The 19,315-nt window shown below is 40.7% G+C and overlaps 1 protein-coding gene across 17 annotated transcripts in view; it reads left to right on the top strand.

The window, feature by feature from the left end:
- Positions 1 to 19,315, top strand: part of LOC121484097 (aminopeptidase O (putative)) — a 337,984-nt gene that overhangs the window by 265,503 nt on the left and 53,166 nt on the right. Inside the window, exon 15 of one of the 17 annotated variants that reach the window (XR_005985942.1) lies at positions 1,622 to 1,769. The exons of the other annotated variants lie outside the window; for them this stretch is intronic. The gene's annotated coding sequence lies outside the window, so the exon portion shown is untranslated. The remainder of the gene's footprint in view (positions 1 to 1,621; positions 1,770 to 19,315) is intronic. 17 annotated transcript variants of the gene reach the window in all.

Raw genomic sequence — 19,315 nt, 5'->3', positions numbered from 1 at the left:
ATATACGTGAACAATATAATTCTTCTATAAATATACACGAAATATAGTTTTTAAATAGTTTTTTTTAATTTTAAGGGTTCATAATAGTATAGAACAGTACATAGCATGTTGGGGAAGATATATGACATATGATTCCTTTAGAAGAAGAAAATGCCAGTTTTCAGATTCAAAAGAAGTACCTAAAATCTTGTTATATGGATATGTGATAATGTACAGAGAATCGATTTTAAGGTACTCCTTTCTGGTCATCAGGTATATATAATGACGTCACAAGTATGCATTGGCAAACGTTCAGAAGGTTGAAAATTCAGTAATTCCGAGGTTGGCTATTGTTGTTAACAAGCTATCCTTTACATGTGTTAGTTTCCAAGCTAGAGGTCTTGGCTAGGGTACATGTCTGGCCTGTGTTCCCATTCGTCATAAGCAATAAGGAAGTTCTGAAAGGGATGGAAGCCACCCTGCAGCCGGTAGCCGAGGTGCCATCCCCGATTGCCTGAACGTTCTGAAATACAGATCGAATTATGTGTGGTAATGAATATTTAAACTGAGGTCATGTGTTAACCTTTTGGTTTTAGAATACTAGAGGCAGTCATTGGCTTTATCATTTACCTTTTGAGGATCCCATGCCTGATAGTGTGGAGTGTGGTCTGGTTTCTTCCAACTAGGACAACCAGTATTCATAAATTGATACCCTTTATTGAAACTTGCTCCTGACTATCAGGAGTCAGGCCATCTGATTTATAGATGATTCTAAAACAAGAGTTTTTGAAAAAGCTTATTTTATACACATATATTATATGGAGAAACAAATGTTTTTATTAAATGTTTCACTGACCAAAATAATTTTAAAGAAATAAATGTTACTTATATCTTTCAGGAAAAATAATTGTAGCAGGTAATCTGTAAATGACTTTAGAAGCTTATTTTAGTAATTTAAATAAATTTACTTTCTTGGTTTGTAAAAAAAAAAAAAAAAATGGTGCAAATGGTTTCTAACAAAAGCACCCTTTAATTATTCTTTCCTGCCAGAACCTGAAAAATAATACTCTAGAGCATAAAATTGTTAAAAACTTTGGTGAAGGTTTCCTTGAAATATTGAGTGAAACATAGAGATCTAGAAAGATGGTTGTGAAAATGTGGACTTTCTGGCATATTTAATAGCCATTTTTGTTGGAGCCAAATGATAAATTCTGTTTTCTGAGTCTGACAAAACAAATGCAGGTACTATTTTCTTTGTGATAATATGCTTCCTAGATTCTGAAACATTTTCTCTTGAGTTTTATTTCATTTGCTCTCTCCACACTTTTGATTCTGAACTGCAGTGATAATCTTGGTATGAATAATAATTTACAGATTTTAAAAATTTGTGTATAAAACCCAATTTGGTTTATGCATTTTGCTACATTTATTGCTCCTTTTAAAACTTTATACGTTTTAAGAAAATGCTTTTATTACAATTCTAATATTGAAATATTCAACATGTTAAAGGTAGGTACAAATTTTAAACTATTTAACAAAGTGCTTTACTGCTGTTTGTCTTTTGTGACAAAGGTCTGTTTTATATTAAGTTTATGATTTCTGGAAAACTAAGACTAATAAAAATTATCTGGCTCTTACTTAGACCTGTAACAGCAGCTGGTGACGGTATTAGGCTTGACTCTGGAGACACCAGGATACAAAGCTTGGCAAAATGGCACAAGAGGAATCTAGAGAGGACTGAATCAAGGATCCCTTCACTTTGTAGGAACTACCCCACATTCAGCAAAATGGTAGGCTGCGGGCAGCAACTCTTATGCAACTGAGGCAACATGGCATTGAGTGGTTTCCCAAGCATTGGTGCCCTTGCCTCTTAGCGAAAGCGCTCTTGCCCTGTGAGAATTCATAACTAGTCTACATTTATATAGCTGTAATCTCTTACAATAGCTTCATTGATACTTGATCTCCATAGAAAAGCTTTATGGGTTCTAATGAGTCACTGCTCTTGAGGCACCAGTCGCCCTCCCTATCTGTGAGTGGCTTTGTGTCCTGTGTTGTACCGATTGTGCCTTTGGATGACAACTTACTTGAGTGATGGGGAGAGGCAGAGTAATTTATTAAAAGTAATTACAAAGAAACCAAACAAAAAGAGTCATTACAGCGCTATTAATATGCAATTTGTTATTTTATTGCTGTAATATTTAGAACTGGGTCTTTTTTGGGGGTCTCCCTCTTTTCCTTGTAAGTCTCTAGCAAATACATAATTTATTAAATTCTCTGTACCCAGATCTCAAGTTAGATCGGTTTCACAAGATCTTGGCTTTTTCTGCCCACTCCACCCCACCCCTTTTTTAAAGCTGGGACCAGGGAAGAATTGCTGATAAAATGTATTTTTGGTAGCCTCAGGAAGGAAGTCTTATCTGTATGATTTTATACCATTAAGTTTTCATCTGTCCCGTAGATTTATTTCTTTAAGAATCTGCAGTTTAAAAAAATGTTCTAAGAATTTCAAGTGTACTGAAATCTCTTCCATTTTCGACTAGCACAACAGAGAAAATTAAAGTATAGTCATTTACTTACCCTAATGCACTTAATCACATATTTTAAAAAGAATCTGAATGGAACTATTAATATAATAATAGCTGACACTTGTCATGTGTCAAGCACTGTTCAAAGTGCTTTGCATGTATCTGCTCATGTAAATGCACCATTTAAGTAGTACCACAAACTAGCAGTATACTGTGAGGATGTCGTAGACAGGGAGCAAACGCTGTGTGAAAGTAGGTGAGGTCTAAACAAATCAAATAATTGCTGCAGAAAAGAATGCTCCGAGCAAGATTTTTAAATTTTTTTTTTAAATCTGAGCCATTGACAACCCTAGACCACCAGCATTAAGCATACATTTCTAAATGAGGAAAATCCCAACCAGCAAGTATTTTGAAAACACTTGAAAGTGTGCAGATAATTACACTGTTGATTTTAGCAGATTCGATGCCAGCAGCCATCAGTTCTTCTATGCCATGAAAGATGAAAGCCATTTTAATATAAAGCATGAGTTTGGCTGGAAAAGGGGGAGGCGGGCAGAGAATAATTTCGTGACTTTTTAGTTACTTTTATAGGAAGCATTAGTTACGTTCCTGTGATAGAATGCTTTTCTTGGCAATTATTCTCATCTGAGGCATTTTAATGACTGCTGCTTTGTGCCTGGTATCATCTGGCACTAATAAGATGCGTTATTTTAGTAGCACCTACCGGTGTCAGTGTAGTTTAGGACCTGTTACGGTTTCCATTCATCTTCTCTTTTAGGAGGCAGACACTAGCATGTTCCTTGAAGTATAACTAACCTGTATTTCATTTATATTTTGGATCTCTGTCTGCACCCAGCGAAAATGACACTTAAGCCTCACATCGCCAGCACTTAGAGAGGGGCCCTATCACATGCAGCCTTGATAAATATTTGTTGAATGAATTAGATGAGTGAATCCCACTCAAGGCACTTACCTTATGAAGTCACACCTGGCTGTTAACATTGATAAGAAATTGTAATGTCCCAGTTTTTATTTAATTATTTTGTTCTTTAATGACAGTGGTTTTTGTGAAAGCACATTTGGTAGAGCTTTCCTGGTTGTCATGGGTCATCTTTTTCATCCCTTCTGTAAAGAGGTCTCAGAGCCGGGATGGCCGGACCTGGTCCCAATACCGCCACCTAATTGTGCTCCTTGAGTTTGTCACTTGACTTTTGTTCCATCTGAAAATCCTTTCATTTAATAGGCCAGTTAGGCCAGTGTACATTAATTATAAAATTAATGAGTATGTTTGGCCTTGATTCTTTCATATAGTTTTATTATTGTATATTTTTTCTTTTGTCCATTTTCAGTATTTAGAAGGCTTGTATTTTTGTTCTAATGGTTACTTTGTCATAATAATAGATTTCGGTCTCTCTCCTTCACTTTTTTTTTCTCTTGTGTGTTGATTTCCTGCTGTGAGCAGTAGTGAAATTAGATATTAACCTTTTTTGCCCCTCCTCTCTTTCTGTCATGTGACTTGAAATATTGTCGTATTGCTTCCAGATAAGTATCTTGAACATGGTCAACAAGATAATTGTATTGTTTATATATTCTTCCTCTTCCTCACTTTTTTTTTTTTTTTTTTAAATTTTTTTATTTATTTATGATAGTCACAGAGAGAGAGAGAGGCAGAGACACAGGCAGAGGGAGAAGCAGGCTCCATGCACCCGGAACCTGATGTGGGATTCGATCCCGGGTCTCCAGGATCGCGCCCTGGGCCAAAGGCCGGCGCCAAACCGCTGCGCCACCCAGGGATCCCTCTTCCTCACTTTTTTGATAGTTGCATTAGATTTATGATGTCAGAGCATGAAAAAATTAAATACTTAATACTCTTTGCTTTATAAAATCACAGAATTTTAATTTGCAAGTAAATCCATAATGCTCATCAGCTGCCCTCATATAACTGACCTTCAGAGATTTTTTTTTTTTTTTTTTTTTTTATTTATTCATGAGAGACACAGAGAAAGCGAGAGAGGCTGAGACACAGGCAGAGGGAGAAGCAGGCTCCATGCAGGGAGCCTGACGTGGGACTTAATCCCGGGTCTCCAGGATCAGTCCCTGGGCTGAAGGTGGCAGTAAACCGATGAGCCACCCAGGCTACCCAGATTTTGGTTTTTTGAAGCTAGTTCTAGAGTGGATTCCTCAGGATGGAGCTTGGGACAACTACATTTCCTGAGTTCTTGAATGTTTGTAAGTTTGTGCTCTTTCCACACAGTTCAACTAGATAGAAAATTCTTGATTCATGTTTTAAGTATCTTGAGCATGTTACTCCATTGTCTTGCTGCTGGTCTCATTTCTGTCCCTCGAAGTGACTTGCTCTTTTCTCCTGGACACCCAGATATTTTTTTGTTAAATTCCAAAAGTGTTATTTGAATATGTCTCGTTGTGGGTTAGTTTTCTCAGTTGTCAATTGGCTTTTGGGCTTTATTTTCCTCATTTGTAAAATGAGAATAATGGTAACCTTTTTTGCTGCTAAAGAGAGTGAATTTGAAGACTAGCTAGGATACTGTATATAAAGCGCTTTAAATTTTTTACTTTCTTCTTATTCTTCAAAGTCTCATGTTAGGAACTTTAAAATTTAGAGTACTTCATTTTATGGGTAGTTGGATTTGAGTTGGCTTTATATTTGTGAGAAATCTAAACAGACCCTCTGAAGTCTTTTGTTTGCATCTAAGCAGTATATAAATGCTCATGGATTCCATGTGGTAAACAGGCTGTCTGTGCCCATGCATGGAGAACTACTGGCCTCAAAGCAGTGGTGCTTTTTGAAAGTCTCTCATGTAGAAAACTCCTTCTCCGTTTTATTCCTCATACACTCTTGCCTGAAATTGGTTAGTTTCCCACACAAAACTGGGCTGACATGATCAGGGTTTGTAAAATAGCACTGTACACAGAAAAAAAAAAATAGAACTCTGTTTTTCAGATAATGAAAGCTGAAAATCCAAGTCAGTTCTATTAGCCAGCATGTTTTCTTGGATTTGTTATACATAAGACCTGTGTAAGAAGCTGCTGGAAAATACCAGAGAAACAGGAGATGTCATTTGTGGCCATGAGAGATAAAACACACACATATCAAAGATCATTTACAAAGCAGCATGTAATAAATAAATCGAAACCAGTGTAGCATAAACTAAGGAGTATATGATGCATTTTACCCGAGGCTACCCTGGACTCAAGTTTCCATGCCTGGGCCTTGTTTGGATAAAGCAACCCTTTACACGTGCAGCATGGAAGTTATGGTGGGTATTGGGTAACTGAATTAACTGAATCCATTTTTATGCTTTTACCTGATTTGTAAGCATAGATAGGGATTTGATTGACATACATATAAATAATGTTAGTGTCTTTATTTGAATATGAGATTTTTAAAAATAAATTCATCCATGTTTCGCAAGTAAGGCTGGAAACTATCATAGAAATTCTGCTGACACTTATGAATCGGGATGATTTGAAAACCCAAGCTAGAAATACAGTACTGCATATAATTCCATGTATAACACATTCCTTATTCTGTATTTATTTGAACACTTACTAACTTCACTGCGTTTCTACAACATACAAAGCCCTGAATAAGTATAAAAGTATAAAGTACAGAGATGAATGGAAAACAGGCGCAAAAGAGTTTACAGTTGAATGTAAAAAACTGTATGAAATAGAAAACAGGATTGAATCAAATGTGAGTGGTAGAACAGGTATGAATGTAGAGCAGTTTGGATCTCTGTGAGGAAAGGGAGTCCTCTCACTGTGGGCTTTTTGTATGATCTATAAGTCTTTTCCAGGTTGATAGCAGAATACAAATATTCCAGTATATTCAACTTTTGTTATTTTGTAGAATTGATACCATCATTTTAGTTCTCAAAATTCTAATTGTCTTCGTGAGAATATACTGAAACTGGGAAGTTAGTATTTCCCTGTGGCTCATATGCAGTCAGAGTCCTGCAGAGAGGTCAGGCTACCTCTGGATTTGAGGACGTGGAGTTTTTAATCTGTCTCACTCCGTTTTTTTTTTTTCCCTTTTACTTGCATTAAGTTTTAGGGGTTTTCCCTTCCCTAAACATTTGGTTTTAAGGCAAAATGAGAAATGAGAATATTTCAGAATTAGATTTGGTGACTACAAGTTCTAGAGCTCTTTAGTTTCCTCCTGTGATTTTTGAGTGTTATATTCTGTCATTTAAAAAGTATCCCACTGTGTTCACCACAGATTTAGCATGACCTGCTTTTTTAAAAAATATTAAAAATTATATGTCTCTTTTATCTTTCTGATGAGTACAAATAAACTTGTCAGATGGGCCACAAAATGGCATTAAGTGCATATCCAAATACTTTAACATGCTACATCCCTATAAATCAAGAAACATTTTTCCGAGTATTAAATTCTTTTTTAAAAAAAGTTTATTTATTTATAAGATTTTATTTATTTATTCATGACAGACACAGAGGGAGAGAGAAAGAGAGACAGAGGGAGAAGCAGGTTCCACCCACACAGAGAGCCTGACATGAGACTAGATGCCGGGTCTCCAGGATCACACCCTGGGCTGAAGGCGGTGCTAAACCGCTGAGCCACTGGGGCTGCCCAAGAATTTATTTATTGAGAGAGAGCACATGTGTGCACATACAAGGCTGGGTGCAAAGGGAGAGGGGGAAGCAGGCTCCCCACTGAGCAGGGAGCCTGATGTGGGGCTAGGTCCCTGGACCCTGGACAGGGTTAGGCAGATGCTTAACTACCTGAGCCACCCAGGCTCCCCTCAGAATGTTAAATTCAAAATCATAGGCATGTGAAGGTTCAGATTTCGTATGTATGAAGCAGGAAAACAAACTGACTTGTAGTAGTTAATATCAAGGAAACTATGTAAAGTGGGAAAAGATCTTTTCATAGAAGAAGCAACAGTTATTTTTTTGTGGCCCTTTTATAACTGAAAAACATAGTTTTCTGTGGCATTTTTCATTTGGTGTCCCAGAAAAATTCATGATCTCCATGAGGAACAGAAGAAGTCAATGAGGAACAGCAGAAAGAATCTAGAAGAGAAACCAGTCACAGCTCTGGCTTGTGTTTGTGCACAATTTGGTTTCTGATTTTTTTCTCCTTAACTGTCAGCCACACAGGCTTTAGTTTTTAGTGTTGAAGGCACAGCTTTAACATTTATTCCTCACAGTAATGGTAAAGGTTGCTGAGTGTTTCCACAGACAACAGAAGATAGTGGTTCTGATTCTCTCTTTTAGCAGGTTTATTGAGTTTTATGTCCTATATCTTTTAAATGCCACAAAAGTGGCCCATATCCAGTTTGTTGAGTTTTAAGACATACAGTGTGCAGCCATCACCACAGTCCAGTTTTAGAACATTTCCATCACTAGAAAGTTCCCTTATGTCCATTTGTGGTCAGTCCCCATCCCCACTCCCAGCCCCAGGCAACTACTAATATGCTGTCTGTAGAGTTATGCCTTTTCTGGAAATTTCCTATAAATAGAATCTACACACTTTAGTCTTTTAGACTTAGCTTTTTTCATTTATCATCCTGTTTTGAGGTTGGGCAGTATTGCATATATCGGTGTTGGGTCCTTTTTATGACAATTTATCCTGTTATGTGGATGTACTGTGTTTTGTTGATCTGTTTACTAGTTGACAGACATGTAGAGTTTTTGCAGTTTTGGCTTCCTATGAATAGTGTTTAACTGCCTTCATGTAGACATACTTCTCTTGGGTAGATACCCAGACCTGGCATCTCTTGACCAAAGGGTAGGAGTATGTTTAACTTTCCAAGGAACTGCAAACTCTTTTCTATAGTGGCCTGTAGCAGGTCACATTTCTGGGAGTAGGTTTCAGGTTCCCAGTTTCTCTGTCTCCTCATCATCACTTGGCAATTGTCAGACTTCTTTATTTTAGCCATTTTCATGAGAGTTGAACCATGCCTTCTGTACTTAATGCTTTTTTTTCTTGTGACGACCTGAAGGTATCTGCATACCCTAATGTGCTTTTGTCCTCCCTTTTATGGATCAGAAGGCAGTAGAACAGGAACCGGAAAATCTAAATGTCTTGCCCAAGATCCCCAAATGAGTCACTGAGCTTTGAGTCCTCATGCATCAGTTGGAGACAGAGCAGCCTGTTTCTGTTCCAACTCCTGGCTGCCTGTGACTCAGGGTCCTCTTTGTCTTCATAGCCTTGTTGGGTGTGGCTTTCTTTTGATCTTTGTTGAATGATCCATTCTTATCCTTTCTGGAATTTGGTCTGATGAAATCCAGTTGTTTTCTGCAGAGATGTGCTGATTTCTTGGAGAGGTGCTCCTTCGCTGTAGGACACAGGCCTTGGGTGCCTCAGGCCTGGCTCCTCAGGTGGCCCCTGGTGACTGCTACCGCTTGTCATCCTGTCCACAGAGGTAGATTCTTGGCCTCACCAGAGCTTTGTGGGAGTTAGGTTAAGTGACTTATCTAAAACAGCTGGCAGGTACTAAATATTTAATGCATCTTACAGCACCTCTTCAAATGCCTGTGAAAGTCTGATTACCTTATGGTGTGGATAGTAACACCAGTCATTTGGGGTTTTCTTCTCTGTGATAGCGAGACAGGAAAACATTCTTAAAGTTATTTACTAATTTAAAAAAAAAAAAAAAAAAGATCAGCCAGGCTTTCTTACTGTTCTTTGGTCTGCAGCAAACGTAGCAATAGTATTTTTACAAGTTTGTATGTTTTGTCCCAATCTCCTGGCTTTATTCTAGAAGACTCACGCTATTTCTCAGAGCTACTGTAGCATTTCATCAGCCTCTCTCTCCAGTTTGTCCAGACTGGAAGCTCTCAAAGTGCTCTTTTGGCTGTAAGATCTGTAGTCTAGCAAAGCTCTGTTTTAGATCAACTGTAATTCTTTCTTTCTCTCAATATGTCCTTGCTTTTGTATTTTTAAGCCAAACTATTTTGATACAAAGTTCTTTTAAGGCTAGTGGAGCTTATTCAAATGCCCAGCTAATGAAAGGCACTTAACATGGGGCACATCTTGCCCTCTGTGGTCACTTTACAGGGCATGGAAGGTTCCATTACCTCTGTTACCTTTTGCTACATTGGGTTGCAGTATTTCATTTATTTCATGACAAAAAGTGAGTTCTAGTATAGGTAGTTTGTGAAATGATTTTCTCTGAAATGACTCTTGGTCATGTTGAGCTTCTAAATGTTAAAGGGAACATGGGGGACACCTGGGTGGCTCAGTTGGTTAAGTATACAACTCTTGATTTCGGCCCAGGATCCTAAGATCAAGCCCCACATGGGGCTGCACACGGGGTGTGAAGTTTGCTTGGGATTCTCCCCCGGTGTCCCCCGCACTTGTGGTCTCTCTCTCCCTCCCTCTAATAAATAAAGAAGGGAACATGGCTTTTAGATCTGTGAAAATCTCATCTTGGTCTTATGCTGCCACACAGAATGTGAGGAGGAACTAAAAGGTTGAGAACTTTAGAGAACTATAATTATCACCACCACCAAGGAGCTGCCTAAAATAACTTCAGGTTATAAGTCAAGCACCTGGAGGAGTGTGCTGGTGACTGTAACATTGAGAAAGCCACTTGAGGTCCTAAACACTTGAATGTGCCAGACCACAGGAGAAGAAACGGGGTTGGGTTGGGGGGAATGTCACATGGTAAGTTGAGCAACTCCGGTTTCACCTTAGGACTTTATTGGGAGGCTGGACAGGACTGCGCTGTTAGACTCAGGGAAGACCTTCCAGCTTCTTGAAGGCCAGCCTTAGTCTTAAAACGTGAAAACATGGAGGCCCCAAGAAGCTCCGGGTCCCAGGCTGGGATCAGAGCCCAAGGCTGTCCCTTTGTTTTGCTCTTTTCAGCTGAGCAGTTCCCCAGAGCAGGAGGTAGGGTCAGAGCAGCCTTGGGTTCCAGGGAGGAGAAATGGATCACCGGGGCTTTGTTATGTTGTAGGCCATGGAAACCTGAGGGAGGCCCGGAAAGAAGATCTGGTAGACTTGGGATGTCCCTACATGCCATCCCTTGTCACCTCTAGAAACATGTGCAGATGAGGGCCTTTTCCTAGCGTACAGAGGCTTGGGTAGGCACAAATGTGTCAGACGTTGAGGGCTCAGTCATTTCTGAGCGTGGAGAAAGTTTGCTTTTCATGTTAAAGCAGTCAATTTTACAAGGCACAGATTATATGAATTTTGTGATTCTTATCACAGTCTAAGCAACAGCAACATGAAATGTGATAGTCTTTCAATCTAGACGTAATGTGACTGGATAAATAACTAATCATTTTATTCTGAAGTGCAGGGAGGGTACACCCACGAATGCCTTTTCTTCAGTCTGTGTAGATATCTTTTATGTTGATGTGATTTATTCTAAAACGCAAAGCTGCTTTCCTTGTTCACACATATTCCTACCTTGATGTACTGTAAACATTTTTCTTCAGTCTCTCTCACTTAGCCCATAGTTTACAGGCCAAATCAAACCACCTCCATCACCAAAAGCAGTATTGATAAAACGAATGCTGAACTTGGATTATGAAAGGTTTAGTTCCCTGAACTCGCTGTACTGCTGGCAGGGCAAAGTGAGTAGGAATATTCTGGTTAAGGCAAAAAAAAAAAAAACTGCTTGTATTTTTTTCAACTGGCAGATAAAGAATGATAGTGCCCAAAATGTGCAGGTGGAAATGGAACATGGGGGCAGCCCGGGTGGCTCAGCAGTTTAGCGCACCTTCGGCCTGAGGTGTGATCCTGGAGACCCTGGATTGAGTCCCACATGGGGCTCCCTGCATGGAGCCTGCTTCTCCCTCTACCTGTATCTCTGCCTCTCTCTTTCTCTGTCTCTCATGAATGAATAAATAAAGTCTTATAAAAAAAAAAAAGGAAATGGAACATGGGCACAGAGCTGCTTCAGACTTGCAGAAGGTGCGCCGCCCCCCCTCCCCCTCAGCAAAATGAAAGAGGCTGGAGAGAAGGCACAGGGTGACGGTCCTGTGGTGCTCGTCTCACATATTTTGAGTCTTCCCTAGAGATTGAGCCACTGACTTGGTCAGCAGTAGCATTACCCAATCTTGGAGGACCGGATTATCATAACAAATCTAAATGATGCTGAACTGTCTCCCGACAAAGGATTACTGTTGTACCAGCACGCACACATAACTTGGATGGTGTGCATGCAGGTGCACACGCACACATTTACCTGTTCCATTGGCCCTTGACCTGCAAGCAGGGGAGGTGAGGGTTGAGACCTGCTGTTGTGACCACTGTCTCCATCTTAGAGGGAAGCTGCAGGCACAGTTTCCAGAACTGGCGCTGTTTGTGTCTGACTCTGACTCATGCTCCCAGAGAACTGCCCTGTGCATAATGCAAAGTCATTGTCATCATGAGCCATCCTAGGGAGAGGTTCAATGGAAAAAGTGAAGGTGGAGCAAACTAGGCCTGGAACAGGAGGTGAAAGATATGTTTTTTGTTTGGTTTTGCTGAACTTCATAGTCACTTTTTTGAAAACTGCAGTAATCTTATGGGGTTTGGGATAATAGGAAATCGGACTTGTTGCTGCAGGATTCCTCTTGTATTCAGATTCTTAAAGCAGTAGGAGGAGAGGAGAGTAAAATAACCCTAAGTGCTGTAGATTTTGAACACATATTCATAATTTCTCAGTTTTTAATTTTTTGTGTCAAACCTATTTTGTGATCATGCATTATTACAGAGAGGAGGGGGGAATGTGTGATAGACCTATGTGAACTTGGGTATTCTAATTACTTGTCTTCAAAATGATTTTCCAGGAGGGTAAGGCATGTCATTTACATGAGTGTTAAGAATAAAGAAGTTATCTCTATGCTATTCTTGGTGGGACTTTTTCCTGTCCATTTTTTCCTGAAAAACTGTTACTAGCATTATCTGGAAACACTTCCTAATTTTTTAAAGACCATTCATTATAGTAAATCTTAATATCAGGAATAATTGAAAATTGGGGCTCCTGGGTGGCTCAGTCGGTTAAGCCTCTGACTCTCAGTTTCATGGCTCAGGTCATGATCTCAGGCTTGCGAGACCAAGCTCAGAGTTGGGTTCCACCTTCAGCAGGGAGTCTGCTTGGGGTTCTTTCTTCCCCTCTGCCCCTCCTGCTCGTGTTCTCTCTCTCTTTCTTTCTCTCAAATAAATAAATCTTAAAAAAAAAAAAAAGAATTGAAAATTAAAATAGCTATTTTAACAATAGCTCAGTAGAAAGAATTCATGTGTCAGAGCATTTACTTCCCAAGCAGTTTTCTGACTCTAGTTTTCTTAGCAACAAAAATGTTAATCTGTTGTGGATGGACACTTTTTTTCCCTTTTCCCAGAACACGTGTGGTTTCCACTAACTTCTTTCTCCACCCAACTGTTGAGGTGGCCACAGCTGATGCCTCTGGGTCATCTCTGCTCCTAGAATGGGACTGAAAGTGTTCAGTAAATTTCCCCCACTGCTGTTGTCCTTCACAACATGGAAATCATAGACAGGTGGATGGAAATCCCATCTTTGTCCTTTACTGTTTTTTTTTTTTTTTTTTTTTTTTACCTTGGACAGACTAGCCTGTGTAAGCCTCAGTTTCCTCATCTGTAAAATAGTTACTATGAAGTATTTAGCGAAGAGCTATCACTGACTCATTGCTTACTGACAGTAGTTATTAATGTTATTGGTGATGAGCTTTTCCATTACTGTTGTCAGAGGTTAAAGTCATTTATCATCTGTGGTGTATTAGAACAGAAGGAGCCCTGAGAAGCAATAGGGTAGGTCAAGAAATGTAGCCACAGAAGAATGGCCATGTTTGGAACATCAGCCGGTGTCTGTGGGCCAGCTGGAGTGTCCCCAGCGTGAAGACCAGGGAGGCAGCCCAGTTACTTCTCTGGCAGGTCTCAGCAATGCCTAGAGGTGCACCTCTCTCCTAAGCTCACGCAGGAATCTGCTCTGTGGAGCTGCTCTGCCCCACGCAGTTACTGCCTTGGGTTCTGTTGGAAGTTTCCACTAGGCTCTTCCAAGAAAGTTTTAGTTGAAGTCCTCAGTGGCGGTTTTATTGATTTGGGTTGAGGTCTTAATTAAAGTCATCTCAGTTGGCAAGAAGTCTGGCCATCCAGAAATACCATGCTTGCTGGTAGCTGAGCGCTGTAGATTTTCAGGAAGTTTTCAAAAACAAGTGTTAAGATATCCCCGTCCCTCAGCAACTATAGAGGTCTGAGTGTACAATAACTATTATTCTTATGTAGAGCTGGCTCTGAATAGTGAGTTTCCCTAGGCGCAGACTTACTATTAGAAACCCACTTAGACACTGAAGAAATGGGCCGAGTGTTTGTCTCAACTATGAGTGATGTATTATGCATGATTTAAAAAGGCTTCTCAGAATGTCCTTGTTTATGTAAATCAAGAATCAATATTTTTTAGAAAGAAGTTTTTATAGATAAGCCATCACATTATTGATAATCAGACATCATTTTAAAGTAGTTAAAAGGGTCATTGGACAAAACCCAGTGGACTGACGTTGCTTCCTAATTGCTAAGGATTGAAACTCCACATGCCCTTTAAATTATGAACAGGCTTGAATTTTTTATGGGAAAGAAATTATTTTTTTATGTAGGATAATTTTCATGTCAAACGTTCTATTAGCCAGCTAGCTCTATCAGATTATACAGGTTGCCACTTTTACTCACCTGATCCCTACTTCTCCTCTGTGAGGTTTATTTTAAATGGGGTGAGCACTGGGTGTTATTCTATATGTTGGCAAATTGAACACCAATAAAAAATAAATTTATAAAAATAAATAAATAAATAGAGATAAAAGAATGAGAGAGAAAGTAGGTTTGGAACGAGGGGAATGAATCATGAGAAAACACTGCTGGTCCTTTTCATTCATCTTTGGCATTCTTGGAATGTTCTTACCTCTGTTGACAGAGAGCAGTGGTTCAGCTGCAGGCTTGCTTGCAGTATGGCATTGTGGGGCCCCCTGAGGAGGAGACCGCTGTAACATTTTCCCCATTCTCCTGGGCAGTGCTGTACCTTTCTGTGAGTGGTGAGATGTACCTGGAAGGATTTCGTAGGCCCACGGGGCACCCCTCAGCAGATATGGCTGCAGCAGTGTGCAGACGTGCATTCGCGTGGCCCTGTGTGAGTGCTGCCTGCCTCAGACCTGGTGTGTTTCTACTCCCAGGGCAAGGCGGGGGACCTGCCGTGCCAGCAGAGTGTGTTGGCCAGTTTGTCTGTCAGTGTGTGTCTCTGAGCGCAGGGACAGTGCTGGTAGGGAGAACAGTACTATTGCTTCTGAAAATTGAGGAAATACTCAAGAGTACTGGGAGAGAGGAGGATAAATATAGCATTTCCGTTTTCCTGTCCATTCTACTGTTTTCCACAGCATTTCATTTTTCATAAGATGGAGTTTTATCCTGCCAGCTTTAATAGAAAATAATTGCATACCATTTCTATCAGATTGGCCTTCTTACCCTTATGTACTTACTATTATTTTTTTTTTTTCCTATTCAGAAACTTTTGTGCTGGGACATTTAAGGTGGTCCTAAGATGCTTACCTTCTAGACATGGCCCATGTGCCGCAGCTTCCGGCAAGACCTCTGTGAGTAGGTGGCAGGGACAGTCTTGGCTGTGGATGGTCAGGAAATTCCAGATACTGACTAACCTGTCCTTGCTCTTATTTCTTCCATGACCCGTGTCCTCAAGGGTCATTCTATGTGCTTGTCACCCTGCCCCTTTCATCAGTGAGCAGTCCCACAGCACTGAGTCATGGCCCCAGAGCCTGTTCTTCATGCACAGGAGCAGTGCCAGATACCATCCAGTCCATTGTCCCACTGAGAAGGGCTCTGTCGTGAGTCTGCAAGGCAGAGCTAGCACACTGACTGTAAGGCCCTGCCCAACTGAGTAAAGCGGAAAGTTTTTATTTAGTAGGTGCTTGGCAGAAGTTGACTTAGTAGGAGCTGGAAGAGAAAGGCAAGATAGGTCGTCTTAGGGCATCATACACGGTGTGCCTGTTTACCAGACTGAGGTTTTTCATTATGTAAAATTATTAAGTTGATACCGAGTTTAACAAATAAAACTGAACTTTGAGGTTTGGGAGGTAAGTAAGTGGCTTGTATTAGATTTTCAGCGCATGAACTGAATATAAGCATTTCCCTAGTTTCCCATTTCTTAATTATTCAGTGTCCATTAGCATGCTTAGCCTAGTGCCTGGCCTAGGCTTGCCCATTACAAAGGTCCTATGTTCATAGGGCAGTGGACTCTGTTAGCAGGCCCCAGCACTGCCCCTGCCGGCAGCATGCAATAATAAGTAAGCTACTCGTGGTCACCAGCTAATAGGGCCATGACCTGATTTAACTCCATAATGAGGAAAGAGCAGATTTATTTGCTCCCCCTGCACGCCTCCCTCCCCCCACCCCATGCTCTTTTATTATCTTTAAGAGGAAATTGAATAGCAAATTTCTGCATTCTCATAATGTTAATGGCCTGATGTCATTTTTTCCAGTTTGGAGTCAAGAAAGAGGGACAACTAAAACAGATTGAATATTGCATAGCTGCTCAGGGCTTCAGCTGGAGGCTCTATGCATGTGTGTATATGTATGTTTTTAAGGCTTGTGTTAGGTGTCGTGCGTATAGTGTAAAATTCTAATAAATTAGCCAAGTTGTGCAGTCATCACCAGAATCCAGTTTTAGAACGTTTCCATCATCCCTAAAAGACCCTTGGCACCCATTAGCAGTGACTCCCTGCTCCCCCATATCCCCTAGTTTTGGGCAACCAGTAACCTACTTTTTCTCTCTATAGAATGGCCTTACTGGACTTCTCATATCAGTGGAATCATAAGTAGGTGGGGTGGCCTTGTACATTTGACTCCTTTCGCTTAGCATAATGATCTTGGGGTTCATCCATGTTGTAGATCATCTCAGTACATGCTTGTTTGTTTGTTTGTTCCTTTTGACTCCTGAGTAGTATTCCATTGCATGGATAGACATTTTGTCTGTCTGTCTGTTCACCAGTTGATAAACATTGGGGTTGTTTCCAATTTGAGGCTGTGGTAGGTACTGCTCCTATAAAGACTCACACAAAATTTTGGGTGGATATGTGTTTTCAGTTTTTTTGTGTAAGCACCTAAGTGTCTTTAACAGTAAATTTATGTGTAACTTATTAAGCAACCAGATTGTTTTCCAAAAAAAACTATACCCTATTACATTCCCCAGTGATGTATGAAGTTTCTAGTTTCTCCATGCTCTATCTGCTACGTTTAAGGAATAACCTTAAGCTTTAGCTCTTGATTTGATACTCTTATGCACAAAAGAAAGGTAGAAATTATAGTATTTAGGTTTTTTTGCATTTTTTCAAGCCTTGTTAACACTTGTTAACTGAAATTGTAGTCCTTGGTACTCTGTCTTCTCTAATCTCTGGGTTCTACCACCAGTTAGTGGTGCAGTAGTTTGACAGTGTTCCATTTAATTATGTGGGGTTTTTTTGTAGATTGATAGAAGTATGGAGGTGTGTGTGTGTGTGTGTGTGTGTGTGAAAGAGAGAGCAAGGGAGATGTTAATTGTCTCAACATTAGTTTACTGTGAGTTTACTGTGAGAAGGGATTTCATTTTGTGTACTTTTCTTTGTTAGCTTCTCTTTTGTTCACACCAAAGGTTGCATGTTTATGTTTTTAATTATACACATTGTCTTAATATAGAGTAGACACATGGGTCTGTTGAGCCATATTTTATGGTGCTTTCAATAATCAAATGATAAGTTTTCTAGTTTATAGAATTAGGTAGCTTTTAGAGGTTCTTTTTAAAGATCTTTTGTTTATTCATTTGAGAGAGAGAGCAAGGAGAGGGAGAAGCAGGCTCCCTACTGAGCCAGGGAGCCCCCTGTGGGGCTCCATCCCAGGACTCTGGGATCATCATCCAAGCCAAAGACAGATGCTTAACTGACTGAGCCACCCAGGCACCCCAGCTTTTAAGGGTTCTTTATTAAAAATGCAAGTAGGAGTATTTGTATGAACCATTTTAATAAAGGCTCTTTCCAAAGGCCTCACATAAGTTGTACAGGAAGAATTTATCACATCATTTGACATGGAAGGGATTACTGTGTACTCTCAAGACCAAATGATAAAAGTTGCTTATTATTTCTGTTTATTCTAGGATTTGCAGGTATGTTTTATTCCGGTGGTGAGCTTATCAAATAAACATTTTTCCAACCAAGTCTTGGTTAGTTATGACCGAGCCTCCTAGGTGGGCTCTGTGGCTGCTCCTTAGGTGCCCCAGGATACGTACCGCAGGCCTGCTGGTCTTTTGAACAATTTGTGCTTGTCCAGAGTTGGTTTTAGCAGTGACTGCGTAAAGACAATATATTTTGGTGGTGGGAGACCCTGACCTCCCAAGAGGAAAGGATGAGTGGTACCCTAGTCCCAAGTGACAGAGATGTTCTCATATGTTCTGATAGCTGAGGAGCCTGGCTTCCATTTCTGTTTTGGCACTTTGACATGTGGGAGTAGTTTGGTATAAAGAAACAGTTCTCATGGGCAGAACCAGTCCCAGGGGATGAAGTGGGTATCACAGCAGTTGGGGGGGGGGGTGCTCTGGGCCTGTAGTGGCTAAGGAATAGTTTGCCAGGGGTGCATAGCACTTTCCAGCGTGGTGGGGAATATGCTGCTTCCTGCACTTCTTTAGGGGCCTGCCAGAGAGTTAGGTGAATTTCCCAATATTGGAGCTTAGACCCGACTCTTTCATATGCATGGTTTTAATATTTACTGAATTTTCTGAGAATGTGACTGCCAGGTAAATCTGAGAGGATTGTATTTTGTTGAATTTTCCCCCAAATGCTTGCCATTTCAGAAAACTTTGTCCTCAGTGGGAGTGCTTTTGTGTCTGAGTAACTGCACAGCATGCTTGATTCAGTTTGCATTAATAGCTGTGTGTTTATGGGGATTCTTCAGGCCTCTTATTGCTTCCTTATGTCTTCTAGGGTTCGCAGGCTTGTAAATACCGAAATCCACATTAATGCATCCGGGCCCACTTTCCTTTTAATTCTCCTTTATGTTACAGATGGGGCATTCTATTAAGGTCTCCCTCCCATTATGTGTATTATGTGTGTTGGGATATCTAAGAATTTCTTTTCAAGATAGTTTTAAAAATGAGGCATTATTTCTGGTACCGTGAGAGCCATTGGTTCTACGTTACAACAGGCTTTGGGTCTGTGTTACAGGTATATGTGGAAGGGAGTGGCAGAGCTAATGGGAGGTAGTAGAAGCTCTCAGAGGGTGCAGGGGGAGCAAAGCTTGCAGATACCTGTGGAGGGCGGGATGCTGCATGTCACTGAGCTGTGCTCCTTTGCTGTAAATTGCAAAGGGCTGTGAGCTCTGTAGTACTTCCTAGGACTGCTTGCTGCCCTCATCAACACAGAACCCTCCCCATCACTGTGCACCCCTCAGTGGGGCATGGCGGGCATCATGAGGCTAGTCCCATATTACTGAGAAGCGATGTGGTAGGGAGGCACAGGGCAGGGTGGGGGATGAAGAACTGAGCTGTCGGGCCTCATGATATTACTGAATTCCTTGCAGGTGTTGCATAGATGCACACATTCAGTCATCTTACCAGTCTCTGTTTTCCTGGCCTTTGCCCTTTTGTCTGCGTGTGTTCCTGATGAGGAGCTGTGCCCCTGATACACACTGGAGCAGCCCCTTAGAGCCTGTGCTTTCTCAGCAAGGCGGTTGCTACGCCTCTACGCGTAGGCGCCTCTACGTTGGTTGCTAGAAGCTTTCGCATGTAAGTGCCCTCCATGTGTGTGCCATTCCCCCTCCTGGGCACTCAGACACCTGCCATCCTGTC

Source organism: Vulpes lagopus, chromosome 2 (assembly GCF_018345385.1).
Source record: "Vulpes lagopus strain Blue_001 chromosome 2, ASM1834538v1, whole genome shotgun sequence".
In the NCBI taxonomy this organism is placed as follows: Eukaryota; Metazoa; Chordata; class Mammalia; order Carnivora; family Canidae; genus Vulpes; species Vulpes lagopus.
Note: the sequence above shows the minus strand (reverse complement) of the source record. Positions and strands in the feature narration are given on the sequence as shown.